The sequence below is a fragment of the Mustelus asterias genome, chromosome 14 (assembly GCF_964213995.1).
Source record: "Mustelus asterias chromosome 14, sMusAst1.hap1.1, whole genome shotgun sequence".
NCBI lineage: Eukaryota > Metazoa > Chordata > Chondrichthyes > Carcharhiniformes > Triakidae > Mustelus > Mustelus asterias.
Genome location: NC_135814.1, coordinates 81,582,772 through 81,598,079, shown reverse-complemented (window position 1 = coordinate 81,598,079; position 15,308 = coordinate 81,582,772). Strand labels below are relative to the sequence as shown.

General features: G+C 48.6%; 1 protein-coding gene across 1 annotated transcript in view; it reads left to right on the top strand.

Annotated features, from left to right (window-relative positions):
• The window catches only part of unc80 (unc-80 homolog (C. elegans)), a 505,340-nt gene that overhangs the window by 143,261 nt on the left and 346,771 nt on the right, over nt 1-15,308 (top strand). The gene's annotated exons all lie outside the window — the stretch shown is intronic.

Sequence of the window (15,308 nt, the reverse complement as noted above, 5' to 3'; positions counted from 1 at the left end):
TCCTCTGTCCCCACAGGAGAAGAATACCCATAAGCACCGGGAGAGGGTGAAGATAGGGGATGGTGTGCCTGAGATCTGGGTCCTCACTCCCTTTGAGGAGTGGGCACTGGAGCTTGTGGGAGAGGAGGGAATGTGGACCATTAGCGCCAGCATGGTTGGGCTGGAGTTTAGAAGTGAGCACCTGCCAATCCTCCACTTGTTAGAGAAATCTCAAGTAAGTTGCATGCAGCCCAGATTCCTCTCCCTCCCTTGCACTTAATCTTGTGTCCTGTGTTGCAGGAAGGGACCCTGACACACCCGGGCCATCTGGCATCGTGGCCCCCACTGCTGCTCCCACCCATTCTGCCCCGACAGCTCGGAAGACTCCTCAGAGGAAGCGGATGAAGGATCATCTGAGGCTGGCACCTGTTTAGTGACAACTTCCACCTCGCAACTCACCATCCCAGAGACTCTCATATTGGTGGGTCAAGTTAGTGGAGAGGCATCTGGGTCGCACTGTGGTGCGCAGGATACATTTGCTGATGTACGTCGGATGGAGGAGGGAACGTCTGAGGCCTCTGGCCCACGGGGGCCTGCCAGAGGCGAGGACTCAGCTGATCCCAGGATACATGCTGGGCCTCTGCGATCACTTCTCCCTCAGTTGCTGGAGATGCAGTAACAGAGCCAGGGAATGCAGGAGGGACTGACAGCAACACTGGACCAACTGTGAAGCAGCTGGGAGGAGTCCCAAAGCTTTCAGGCGGAACATCTATTGCCTGTCTTGCGTGGTTCCTTGCCAACACTGCAAGGATGGCACCCATAGTGGAATGGCTGGGCAGGAGATCCTCACCATCAGTGGCAGAGTCCAAGCGATGGCTGAGTCACAGCAGGCCACGGCCAATTCCCAGAGGGCCACGGCCAAGTCAAAACAGGCCATAGCTGAGGGCCTCAACAGGCTTCTTGAGATTCTGTGGCCCATGTCTGAGAGGCTCGAGAGCTTGCAGGAGATCCAGCGGGACAGTGCTGAGACTCAGCGGGACAGTGCTGAGACCCAGCGGGACAATGCTGAGACCCAGCGGGACAGTGCTGAGACCCAGTGGGACAGTGCTGAGACACAGGGGGACAGTGCTGAGACAACGGGCTATGGCTGCAACTTTTGAGAACATGGCCCACTCACAGAGGGTCATAGCTGAGAGGTGGCAGAGCTTGCAGGAGGGACCCAGTGGGACAGCGCCAAGACGCAGTGGGCTACTGCAATATCCCTTGAGAACGTGGTCCGGTCACAGAAGGTCATGGCTGAGGGGCTGCAGAGTGTGGCTCAGTCTCAGAGGACACTTGCTCCTGCCCCCAGCTCAGAGGGCCATCACAGGGGGCTCGACCACCATGGCAAGAATGCAGGTGGTCTTCTGGGACTGGCAGGGCCAGGTGATGCCGGAGCTTCTGGAACTCACTGCATAAGCACCACCGTCCCATGGAGTGACCCAGGGGCCCACAGGAACCCCGAGGGAGGAGGACAGGCTCAAGCCCGTGCCGAGGCCTTCCACCCAGGAGACTGCGGCTGTGGCTACACCTTCTGACTACTTTCTGACACCAGAGCATTTCGGGGCAGCAGGATGAAGAGGGTATCATGGATACATCCCAGACACCTGGAAGCCGGCCAGGGCCCTCAAAGTCCAGGCCCCCCAGAGGATGCTTGCCAAGGGCACCACAGGCCACGTGGTTCAGTAGACAGCTGGCCACATCCACCTCCAATGTACATACTGGGGAGACACTGAGACATAGTGGTAGGCCACGTAACGTTATGAGGTTGTCACGGCACTAAGATGGCACAGGTGAATCATAGAATCATAGAATTCCTACAGTGCAGAAGGAGGCCATTTGGCCCATCGAGTCTGCACCGACCACAATCCCACCCAGGCCCTATTCCCATAACCCTACACATTTACCCTGCTAATCCCCCTGACACTAGGGTTAATTCAGCATGGCCAATCCAACTAAGCCGCACATCTTTGGACTGTGGGAGGAAACTGGAGCACCCGGAGGAATCCCACGCAGACACAGGGAGACCGTGAAAACTCCACACACTCAGTGACCTGAGGCCAGGTCCCTGGTGCTGTGAGGCAGCAGTGCTACCCACTGTGCCACCGTGCCGCTCCTAAGGGCAACACTAGATAGACAGTACATTTAGGCACTTTAAAGTCTCATGTTCACATGTTTTTATATTTTCACTTATTTTTACTGTACAATTATTGGCAGCAATAAATGTATTTCACCTCACACTTGTGACTAACTTGTCTCTAATTAGCCTCTGACAGGAATGTATTTACCCTGACGGTTTTCGGAGGGACCCTGCACGTTGATGTCAGTGGGGGATTGCCCCAATTCACTGCTACTGAGAAAATCAGTAGCTACAGTGGGTGGCATGCATTAGCAGCGACTTACAGCATCTGCCATGGCATCCCAGAACCCATGAGATATTGCCCGGCTGATCGTCCTCCACTTCCTCCTCCTCCTCCAACCTACGCCAGGTTGTATGGGGCACAGCACACCACCACAATGCAGGACGATATCAGGGGGCTATATTGAAGGGCCCCATCAAAATGGTCCAGGCACCTGAACCGTATTTTGAGGAGCCGTGTGCACTGCTCCACTATTGAACGGGTGGCAACATAGGTCTCATTGGCTGGAATTGCGGATAGCGAAGAGCATTGTCGGGCAATACAGCAGGATATAGATAGGCTGGAAAATTGGGCGGAGAGGTGGCAGATGGAGTTTAATCCGGATAAATGCGAAGTGATGCATTTTGGAAGAAATAATGTAGGGAGGAGTTATACAATAAATGGCAGAGTCATCAGGAGTATAGAAACACAGAGGGACCTAGGTGTGCAAGTCCACAAATCCTTGAAGGTGGCAACACAGGTGGAGAAGGTGGTGAAGAAGGCATATGGTATGCTTGCCTTTATAGGACGGGGTATAGAGTATAAAAGCTGGAGTCTGATGATGCAGCTGTATAGAACGCTGGTTAGGCCACATTTGGAGTACTGCGTCCAGTTCTGGTCGCCGCACTACCAGAAGGACGTGGAGGCATTGGAGAGAGTGCAGAGAAGGTTTACCAGGATGTTGCCTGGTATGGAGGGTCTTAGCTATGAGGAGAGATTGGGTAGACTGGGGTTGTTCTCCTTGGAAAGACGGAGAATGAGGGGAGATCTAATAGAGGTATACAAGATTATGAAGGGTATAGATAGGGTGAACAGTGGGAAGCTTTTTCCCAGGTCGGAGGTGACGATCACGAGGGGTCACGGGCTCAAGCTGAGAGGGGCGAAGTATAACTCAGACATCAGAGGGACGTTTTTTACACAGAGGGTGGTGGGGGCCTGGAATGCGCTGCCAAGTAGGGTGGTGGAGGCAGGCACGCTGACATCGTTTAAGACTTACCTGGATAGTCACATGAGCAGCCTGGGAATGGAGGGATACAAACGATTGGTCTAGTTGGACCAAGGAGCGGCACAGGCTTGGAGGGCCGAAGGGCCTGTTTCCTGTGCTGTACTGTTCTTTGTTTGTTCTTTGTTGTTCATTGCATTGGATTTCCGCATCTGTCTCAGGCCTCCGCACAGGCATCATCAACAAAGTCTGAAGCGGGTACTCCATGAGCCATTCCTGCACCCTGGGCTCCTCCTCAAAGACCTCCAAGACATCAGAACTCCTCAATATGAAGCTGGCCTGCACGCTGCCTGAGTGTCTGGTGTTGACATGCATGATATTCAGCTGATGATCACACAGCAATTCCACGTTTATTGAATGGAAGCCCTTTCTGTTCAAGAATCTTCCTGGATTCTTCACTGGGGCCTTGATGGAGACATGGGTGCAGTCTATAGCCCTCTGCACATTTGACACCCCCACAATGGCCACAAATCCTGCAGCCTGGGCTTCCTGCTGGGCCTTATCCAGGTCAAATTTAATACACTGGCCAGCCGGGCATACAGGGCATACAGGGCAACCATGACCTCCTTGCCACACTTGTGGATGGGTAGTTGGGAAATACCACAAAGGTCTCCACTGGAGATCCACTGGATGTCTGGAAGGACCAGGTGGCATAAAGGTTTAAGGTGGCCATCCTCTCACAGCCACCAGGAATGGGTGACCCTCCCCCCCACCCCCCCCTCCCCCTCACCGCCCCCCCCCCCCCCCCCTCCCCCACCCCCACCCCATGCCCTAAGGTTCCCGGTCCTGCAACAAATGGCACAGGCATTGCACTGTCTCCTTTCGGAGCCGGAGCAGTAGGCAGCATGCGATGTCCAACAGTTGCTTTGAAGGACACTCGCGTGTGGAACTGGCGGGTCTCCACTCCCTCCATCAACTGCCCCCCCCCCCGCCCCCCCGTGGCAAATAGCAGCCACGATCTGCCTTTGGTGGCTGTCTCCCTCTACTCCTGCAAGTGGTAAGGTCCAGGTCTCCTCTGCCCGCACTTCATCCTTCATCCTCATCCTCAGCACCAAGAGAACAGCAAGACCAATGGGTTGGATTGCAAAAGCCATCTTGTCACGCTGAAGGGCAGTGGGGGGGGGATGGAATTTGGGGAAGGGGTGAGACAGATGAAGAGATTGAAGAGCTCTACTTGCCCCCAGGCTAGCAACACACACTCCCCATAACCCCCACCCCCACAGAGACCCAGCAACACACGCTCCTCATCTCCCCCCCCCCCAGCTCTACACACTCCCCATACCTTCCCCACAGAGCCCCAGCAGTACATACTCCCCATACACCCCAACACACAACCCCCATACTCACTTCCACAGACCCCCAACACCATACACTCCGCATACCCCCTCCCACAGACCCCCAATAACACACACTCCCCATACCCCCCCCCCCCACAGAGCCCCAGCAGCACACACTCCCCGTACCCCTCCAAAACACACTCCGCATACCCCGCCAAAACACATGCCCCCCCCCCCCCCTTCCCCCCACCCTGCCAGCAGACACACAGCACCATAAGACATAGGAGCAGAACTGGGCGACCCAGCCCATCGAGTCTGCTTTGCCATTCAATCATGGCTGATTTTTTTCTCATCCCCATTCTCCTGCCTTTTCCCCATTATCCCTCATCTCCTTATTAATCAAGAACCTTACTATCTCTGTCTTAATGACACTCAATGACCTGGCCTTCAGCCTTCTGCGGCAAAGAGTTCCACAGATTCACCACTCTCTGGCTGAAGAAATTTCTCCTCATCTCTGTTTTAAAGGATCGTCCCTTTAGCCAGAGGTTGTGCTTTCTGGTTCTAGTTTTTTCTACTCGTGGAAACATCCTCTCCACGTCCACTCCATCCAGGCCTCACAGTATCCTGTAAATTTCAATAAGATCCCCCCTCATCCTTCTAAACTCCAATGAGTACAGACCCAGAGTCCTCAACCGTTCCTTATACGACAAGCTCTTCATTCCAGGGATCATTCTTCTGAGCCTCCTCTGGACCCTTTCCAAGACCAACACATTCTTCCTCAGATATGGGGCCCAAAACTGCTCACAATACTCCAAATGGGGTCTGACCAGAGCCGTATACAGTCTCAGAAGTACATCCCTGCTCTTGTATTCTCGCCCCCTTGACATGAATACTAACATTGCATTTGCCTTCGTAACTGCCGACTGAACCTGCACGTTAACCTCAAGAGAATCTTGAACGAGGACTCCCAAGTCTCTTTGTGTTTCTGATTTCCTAAGCATTTTCCCACTTAGAAAATATTCTATGCCTCCATTCCTCCATCCAAAGTGCATATCCTCACATTTTTCCACATTGTATTCCATCTGCCACTTCTTTGCCCACTCTCCTAACCTGTCCAAGTTCTTCTGCAGCCCCGTTACTTAATACTACCTGCCCCGCTACATATCTTTGTATCATCTGCAAACTTAGTAACAGTGCCTTCAGTTCCTTCCTCCAAATCGTTAATGTATATTGTGAAAAATTGTGGTCACAGCACCAACCCCTGAGGCACATCACTCGTCACTGGCTGCCATCCTGAAAAAGACTCCTTTATCCCCACTCTCTGTCTTCTGCCAGTCAGCCAATCCTCTATCCATGCCAGGATCTTACCCTTAACACCATGGGCATTTAACTTATTTAACAGTCTCCTATGCGGCATCTTGTCAAATGCCTTCTGGAAATCTAAATATATCGCGTCCACTGGTTCTCCTTTATTTAACTTCCTTGTTACCTCCTCAAAGAACTCTCACAGATTTGTCAGACATGACCTCCCCTTGACAAAACTGTGCTGACTCAGACCTACTTTATCATGCACTTCCAAGTACTCTGCGATCTCACCTTTAATAATGGACTCTAAAATCTTGCCAATGCCCGAAGTCAAGCTAGCCGGCCTATAATTTACCGCCTGCTGCCTCCCTTTTCAGTCCTCTGGTACCCCCCCCGCCTCCAGTGTTTCCTGAAAGATCACCACAATGCCTCCACAATTTCCTCAGCTATCTCTTTTAGGATCCTGGGTTGTAGCCCATCTGGTCCAAGTGATTTATCCACCTTCAGACCTTTCCGTTTCCCCAGAACCTTCTCCTTAGTGATGGCCACTATACTCACCTATGCCCCTGACTCTTCTGGAGCTCTGGCATCCCACTGGTGTCTTCCACCATGAAGACTGATGCAAAGTAACAATTCAGTTCTTCTGCCATTGCTTTGTTTCCTATTATTACTTCTCCAGCCTCATTTTCCAGTGGTCCAATTACCATTTTTGCCTCTCTCTTATCTTTTATGTATTGAAAAAAACTCTTCCTATCTTCTTTTATATTACGAGCTAGCTTACACTCAGATTTCACCCTTATTGGTCACATTTAAAGGCTTCCCAATCCTCTGGCTTCCCACTAATTCTTGTCACTTTGTATGCTTTTTCTTTTGCTTTATGTTGTCCTTGACTTCCCTCGTCAGCCATGGATGCCTCATCCTCCTCCTTGGGATGAATTTCTGTTGTGCCTCCCGAATAATTCTCAAAGACTCCTGGCATTGCTGTTCCACTGTCTTCCCTGCTCGGCTCCCTTTCCAATCAACTCTGGCCAGCTCCTCCCTCATGTCTTTATTTAATTGTAATACCGTTACATCTGACTCCAGCTTCTCCCTCTCAAATTGCAGGGTAAATTCTATCATACTGTGGTCACTGCTCCCTAAGAGTTCCTTCACCTTAAGTTCCCTAATCAAGTCTGCCTCATTACACATCACCAAATCCAGAATTGCCTGTTCCCGAGTAGGCTCTGTCATTAGCTGCTCCAAAAAATCATGTCTTAGACATTCCACAAATTCCTTTTCTTGGGATCCACTACCTACCTGATTTTCCCAGTCCACCTGCATTTTGAAGTCCTCCATGATTATTGTAATATTACCTTTTTTATATGCCTTTTATTTCTCCTGATTTATTTTCTGCCCCACATCCTGACTACTGCTCGGGGGCCTGTACATAACTCCCATCAGGGTCGATTTTACCTTTGTGATTCCTCAACTCTCCCCACAGAGATTCTGTGCCTTCTGATCCTATATCACTTCTTGCTATCAATTTAACTTCATTCCTTACTAACAATGCAACCCCACCCCCTTTGCCCATCTGCCTGTCCTTCCATCGGATACATATCCTTGGATATTTAGATCCCAGCCCTGATCCACTTGCAACCACATCTCTGTGATGCCCACAACATCGTACCGTTCAATTTCAATGTGCGCAACAAGGTAATTTACCTTGTTCCGTATACTGCGCGCATTTAGGTACAACACCCTCAGTCCTGCATTGACCACCTCCCTTCTCATACTTGTCACCTTTTTTGCTCGACCTGAGGTTAGATTCCTGCCGCCTTCTATCCTCTCTGTTCTATTATGTGATCTGGAAACTTTACTAACCTCTCCTGAGCCCTCAGCTCCATTAACCTGCACTTCTACCCTCTCCCTTAACTTTGATTTTCTAATTTGCCATACAACTGAACCCTACGCTGCGCTATTTAGTTTAAAGCCCTATCTATAGCCTAGTTATACAATTCGCCAGGACTCTGGTCCCAGCACGATCCAGATGAAGACTGTCCCATTGAAACAGGTCCCCTTTTCCCCAATACTGGTGACAATCTCCCATGAATTCAAACCCATTCCTCCCACACAATGTTTGAGCCATGCATTTACCTCCTTAATCTATTGATCCTGTGCCAATTAGCTTGTGGCTCAGGTAGTAATCCAGAGATTATTACCTTTTTGCTTCTGCTTTTTAATTTAGCTCCTAGCTGTTCATACTCCCTTAGCAGAAACTTTGTTCCTGTTCTGCCTGTGTCATTGGTACCTACGTGGACCACGACGACTGGGTCTTTACCCTCCCACCCCAAGTTCCTCTGCAGCCCAGATGAGATATCCCAAACCCGAGTACCAGGCAGGCAATACAACCTTCGGGACTCTTGATCCTGGTCACAGAGAACAGTGTCAATTCCCCCATCTATACCACCCCCAATTACGATTACATTTCTTTTTTTTCCCCCCCACTTGAACGGCTCCCTGTACCACGGTGCCATGGTCAGTTTGCTCATCCTCCCTACAGTACCCGTTCCCGTCCACACTCCCCATACCCCACCTTGGACCCCCAGCGACACACACTCCCCCTATCCCCCAACAGCCCCTCAGCACCACCCCCCACAGAGCCCCAGCAACACACACTCCCCATACCCACCCACACGGACCCCAGAATGGCAACACAGCCCCCCTCCTCCCCCCCACCCCCACCACACACTCAAACACACACTAGAACCCATGCGGTCGTGACCACAGACAGTGCTGCTTGACAAGTCCTGAGGCTGCAGTACTGCTGCTTCAGGGAGTTTCCACCCCATCCCCCACCTGCAATAGTGCTTGTTGCTGCCTGCACTCGGACATTTTCCTGCTGCAAAACGGGTGTGATGAGATCGCAAAATTCCGCCCATTGTCAGGAAGTAGTGGTAGTTTTAAGTGATATATGTTTGTATTTTTGGGTGAGAGAAATAAGATATAAACTTAGGTAGGTGTAACTTAGTCTTTTTGTGTAAGAAAGGATAAAACATTAGTTAGATTATGTTAAAGGTGTTTGCATGTATGGAGGGTTTTTGGTTTCATTTGATACTGTGGGGGTGATTTTGTGCCTCTATCCGCCATCAGCGAGAACAGCGACATGGGCACAAAATGTGTATTTATTTTCATTTTATTTTTTATTTCTATTAGTGTCTCAAGTAGGCTTACATTAACACTGCAATGAAGTTACTGTGAAAATCCCGTAGTCACCACACTCGTGCGCCTGTTCGGGTACACTGAGGGAGAATTTAGCATGGCCAATGCGCCTAACCAGCACGTCTTTCAGACTGTGGGAGGAAACCAGAACACCCGGAGGAAACCCATGCAGAATGTGCAGACTCCACACAGACAGTGACCCAAGCCAGGAATTGAACATGGTTCCCTGGTGCTATGATGCAGCAGTGCCAACCACTGTGCCACCATGTCATGTGAATCAGGAAACGAGATTGTCACTGGTGAAATCTTGTTTCCCAATTTTCCAAGCCCCTCGCTGGTGATGTAATGAGGTTCGCACCCACAAAGGATGAGAACCTCATTTTAATAGATTTACATCATGTTAATCACATTACCGAGCCCTGTGCCACAGGATACCCCTCACTGAATATGTGAGGGGTATCCTGGGTGGATGTACTGTGGGCTTGCGGTGGACTGAAAAGATTGAGTATTTGGACTTTAAGAAAGAGGTTGTGCTGGAATCTTTGAATGGCATCAAGATAGATAAGTCGCCGGGTCCGGATGGGATGTACCCCAGGTTAATGTGGGATGCGAGGGAAGAGATTGCAGAGCCTCTGGCGATGATCTTTGCGTCGTCGATGGAGACGGGAGAGGTGCCGGAGGATTGGAGGATTGCGGATGTGGTTCCTATTTTCAAGAAGGGGAATAGGGATAACCCAGGTAATTACCGACTGGTGAGTCTAACCTCAGTGGTTGGTAAGCTGATGGAGAAGATCCTGAGGGACAAGATTTATGAGCATTTAGAGGTTTAGTATGCTCAAGAATACTCAGCATGGCTTTGTCAAAGGCAGATCGTGCCTTACGAGCCTGGTGGAGTTCTTCGAAAATGTGACGAAACACATTGACAAAGGGAAAGCGGTAGATGTGGTTTATATGGATTTTAGCAAGGCGTTTGATAAGGTCCCCCATGCAAGGCTTCTCGAAAAAGTGAGAGGGCATGGGATCCAAGGGGCTGCTGCCCTGTGGATCCAGAACTGGCTTGCCCAAAGGAGGCAGAGAGTGGGTATAGATGGGTCTTTTTCCAAATGGAAGTCGGTCACCAGTGGTGTGCCCCAGGGATCTGTTCTGGGACCCTTGCTGTTTGTCATTTTCATAAATGACCTGGATGAGGAAGTGGAGGGATGGATTGGTAAGTTTGCCGACGACACGAAAGTTGGTGGGGTTGTGGATAGTCTGGAGGGATGTCAGAAGTTACAGAGGGACATAGATAGGATGCAAGACTGGGCGGAGAAGTGGCAGATGGACTTCAACCCAGATAAATGCGTAGTGGTCCATTTTGGCAGGTCAAATGGGATGAAGGAGTACAATATAAAGGGAAAGACTCTTAGTACTGTAGAGGATCAGAAGGACCTTGGGGTCCGGGTCCATAGGACTCTGAAATCGGCCCCGCAGGTGGAGGAGGTGGTTAAGAAGGCGTATGGTTTGCTGGCCTTTATCAATCGAGGGATTGAATTTAGGAGTCCAGGGATAATGATGCAGCTATATAAGACCCTCATCAGACCCCACTTGGAGTACTGTGCTCAGTTCTGGTCGCCTCATTACAGGAAGGATGTGGAAATGATTGAAAGGGTGCAGAGGAGATTTACAAGGATGTTGCCTGGATTGAGTGGCATGTCTTATGAGGATAGGCTGAGGGAGCTCGGTCTTTTCTCCTTGGAGAGACGTAGGATGAGAGGAGACCTAATAGAGGTATATAAGATGTTGAGAGGCATAGATCGGGTGGACTCTCAGAGGCTTTTTCCCAGGGTGGAAATGGCTGCTACGAGAGGACACAGGTTTAAGGTGCTGGGGGGTAGGTACAGGGGAAACGTTAGGGGGAAGTTTTTCACACAGAGGGTGGTGGGCGAGTGGAACTGGCTGCCGTCAGTGGTGGTGGAGGCAAACTCAATAGGGTCTTTTAAGAGACTCCTGGATGAGTACATGGGACTTAATAGGATGGAGGGTTATAGGTAGGCCTAAAAGGTAGGGATATGTTTGGCACAACTTGTGGGGCCGAAGGGCCTGTTTTGTGCTGTAGTTTTTCTATGTTTCTAAACCTCGCTGACATGTTGTCATGTTGGCGAGGTGCTTTATAAACATGTGCATCAGTCAAGAGGATCCCCTCAGGGGTGCAAAGGTAGGTATAACCCTGGAGGGAAAAGGGACATGCTCGGGTAGTGCCCTGACACTGTCATTTGACACTGTCCCGAGGCAGGTTGGCACTGTCAAATTGGCATACCTCACACCCCTGAATTTCTTTTCCGAGTAGGTCACCATCTGGACTTCTCAGCTACGCAGCTGGAGAACTACATGCTGGGTTTCAGTCATAGTCTGACACTCTGAGAAAATATGGGAAAATTCTATCCTGTGTCTTTATTCTGCTTAGAGTGTTTATGATATGAAAAGCAAACCAGAGCTTTAGGAAAGATTGAGCTGCTGTTTAGTGTTGTGGTTCAGGTTAGAAACTCCAAGTGTTTTATGAAGCCCGCCTGAATCCTAAGTTTTACATCTTGAATTTGGCTGGGATAAGCATATGTTCCACTTCAGGTGTGAGTCAAAAGACTGACTCGGGAGCTTTTATCAAACAAAGTTTATTTAAGAATATAGTTAACATGTATGGAAAGAAAATTAGCAATAACTTTTAATAATTACAAACATAAAAATCCACAATAATGTATAACCCTTAATGAATATATATAAGCCGTTCCAATCAAACCAATCTCCATAAACCCCCTTTAAACAGGTTCAACACAGCATAGACTAAGGCTCTAATACAGGGATTGAGGCCATTAGTTAATTCTGCAGGCAAGTGCTCTTGAGCCTCAGAACAGTTTGAAAACAAGACAGCTTCCCAAAACACCAGAGAGACTCTGGTCCAGCCCCCAACAACAGCAGATTTTCACCCTTCAGAAAAGCAACAGAATAACCAAGTAAAAAAAGGGAGAGAGAGAGACTTCTCTTTCAGCTTGATGCTACTTCTAAAACCGAACTCCCAAAACTGAAAATGAACTCCTGTCACCTGACCTGCTCAGTTTTTTTTCCTTTCCACCCCCCAATGACATCATCTAAGGCTGTGAGCATGAATTTAAAAAAAACTCTTAAAGGGACATTAACATCACATTAGCAACCAGGGGAAAAGACATCTTGCGAGTTTAGTTTAACTGAATCCATAGCAGATTAGAACTAAAAAACTATAGAGTCAACAGTTCTCTCAGCTCTGCCAAAAGCAGAACAATGGAGTAATGGGCAAGAAAGCAAGTCCCAGAAATTAAAGAAGAATTAGTTCTAGAAACCAGGGAATGAAAAGAGAAGTTCCAGGAAACTGAAGTTAAAGGAACAAAGAAACTGGACAGTGTACAATTGAAGTGTTCATTCAAGTTAAGGACAGAGCTTAAAAGTGCAGACCTGATGAAGTTGATGAATGAGAAACCAGATATCTGAAGTAATCCAAAGGTTGGTGATATATTACTACAACCTGTGAAACAATAGCTGAAGAATTTGTCAAGCAATTGGTGGCTGACTACCTGAGAGATTGTATGGAAGTTTGAATGCACATGTCTATTCAAGACAAAGAAATACTGAAAACAGAGTTGGAAATCCTGGAAGCAGATCATTGCTAGAAACAATTGAGGGAATGCATTATTTCAAAGAGGATTCTAAGGCAAATCTTCTTGAGAGTAGAGTTTAGAAGCGCTCATGCAGAAGCCAGACTCCAGTGAGATCAGTTGGCTCACAGTGTAATAACCATCTGGAGGGATTTCAGGAGAAATCGACAGAAATTCGACTGAGTGGCATTTGCCACTTGTTTTCTGAGGGGGTGGGCATCTGACCACAGTTAGCCTGTTGGGTTAGAGGGACTGTGCGTGTTTGCTGAGAAATTATAGCATAAGATATATTTTGTAACCTGTGTTTTCCTCAAAATCTGCGTACATCTATGATGATAAATGGAATGAAAGGGTATTGTGTTGTAATCAAAAGTTTCATGTTTAATAAATATTTTTACCTTGTTAAAGTTAAAGTTATGGTCTTTTGAGCCATAGTTCCATCTAGGACCTTCCCGTCCAATAGTTGCAACAACTGAGCTTGTAACAATAGAAACCCTGCATGCTCAAAGCAATCAAATGTGCTCAGCAACCTGCAATGAAAAGACAAGGAAATGAATTGCTTAAATAATATCTGAAATTCTTCAGTTTTTTGTTTTGTCCAAAAAATTGTTCCACTGTACAGTACATGCTGCAGAGCACTGCCTGATCCTCATCAGTTCTGAATTTATTTTAGTCTTAGGGTCTACTTTCCACCCACCCACTCCTCAGGTCTCAGGATTTAAAATCTCACCCTCCCACCCTAGGTCTTAGGGTCTAAACTCTCCCCCCACCTCCAGTCTCTAACTCTTACCCCCCTCCCCCCCCCCACCCCCCACTCTCCCACACCATCTCTCTCCAGTCTTCAGACTCTCCCCCTTCCCACCAGCCTCTTTGATCCTCTCCCCTCGAAACCCTCATTCCTCTAGCCTCTCCCCTCCAATGCTCATTCCTCCAAACCCCCCCTCCCTTCAGCCCCTGCACCTCTGAACACCCCCTTTAGGCTCTTCCCCCACCAAATTCCCTCCTTCCCTCCAGCCTTTACCCCTCACTCCCTTCCAAACATTTTCCCCCTCTTAGAATCAAAGAGGTTTACAGCATGGAAACTGTCCCTTCGGCCCAATTTGTCCATGCCACCCAGGTTTTAACCATTGAGCTAATCCCAATTGCCCACGTTTGGCCCATATCCCTCTGTACCAATCTTACCCATATAACTGTCGAAATACTTTTTAAAAGACAAAATTGTACTGCCTCTACTACTACCTCTGGCAGCTTGTTCCAGATACTCACCACCCTCTGTGAAAAAATTGCCCCTCTGGATCCTTTTGTATCTCTCCCCTCTCACCTTAAACCTATGCCCTCTAGTTTTAGACTCCCGTACCTTTGGGAGAAGATGTTGACTATCTAGCTTATCTATGCCCCTCATTATTTCATAGACCCCTATAAGATCACCCCGCCAGGGAAAACAATCCTAGCCTATCCAGTCTCTCCTTATAACTCAACCCATCAAGTACTGATAGTATACTAGTAAATCTTTTCAGCACTCTTTCTAATCTAATAATAATCTTTCTATAATAGAGTGACCAGAACTGTACGCATTATTCCAAGTGTGGCCTTATCAATGTCTCGTAGAACTTCAACAAGACGTCCCAAATCCTGTATTCAATGTTCTGACCAATGAAACCAACCATGCTGAATTCCTTCTTCACCACTCTGTCCACCTGTGACTCCACTTTCAAAGAGCTATGAACCTGTACACTTAGATCTCTTTGTTCTATAACTCTCCCCACTCTTGATCCCGCTCCAGGCCTTGGCGGCCTCCTGATCTCACTTCAGGCCTTGGGGCCCTTTGATCTCCTTTCCTTTTGCTGTTATTGGGGGTGGCATGGTGACACAATGGTTAGCACTGCTGCCTCACAGCACCAGGGATGCAGGTTCAATTCCGGCATCGGGTCACTGTGTGGAGTTTGCATGTTCTCCCCGTGTCTGTGTGGGTTTCCTCTGAGTGCTCCAGTTTCCTCCCACTGTCCAAAGATGTGTGGGCTAGGTGGATTGGCCATGCTCAATAGCCCCTTAGCATCAGGGAGATTAGTAGGGTAAATATGTGGGGTTACGGGAATACGGCCTGGGAGGGATTTTTGACGGTGCAGGCTTGATGGGCCGAATGGCCTCTTTTTACACTATAGGGATTCTATGATTCTTTTGAGAATTGTAGACTGGTTTTAAGTATCGCAGGTGAGCTTCACACAAATTTAACCCCCTCCTGAGGTGAGCAAACATCCAGCAGCGCTTCTAGCCTGCATCACTTTGAATGGATACTGGTTAATTGTGCCTCAAATCCAGTTTTGCGTTCCAGTGAATTTAGTCGAAGATGTCGTAAGTGTTTTACATGATTGAGCTTTTTGCATGTAATGCACGATGGTAACACAAAAGGTTCTAGCATTTGAATGTACTGTTGTCTTTCATAGTT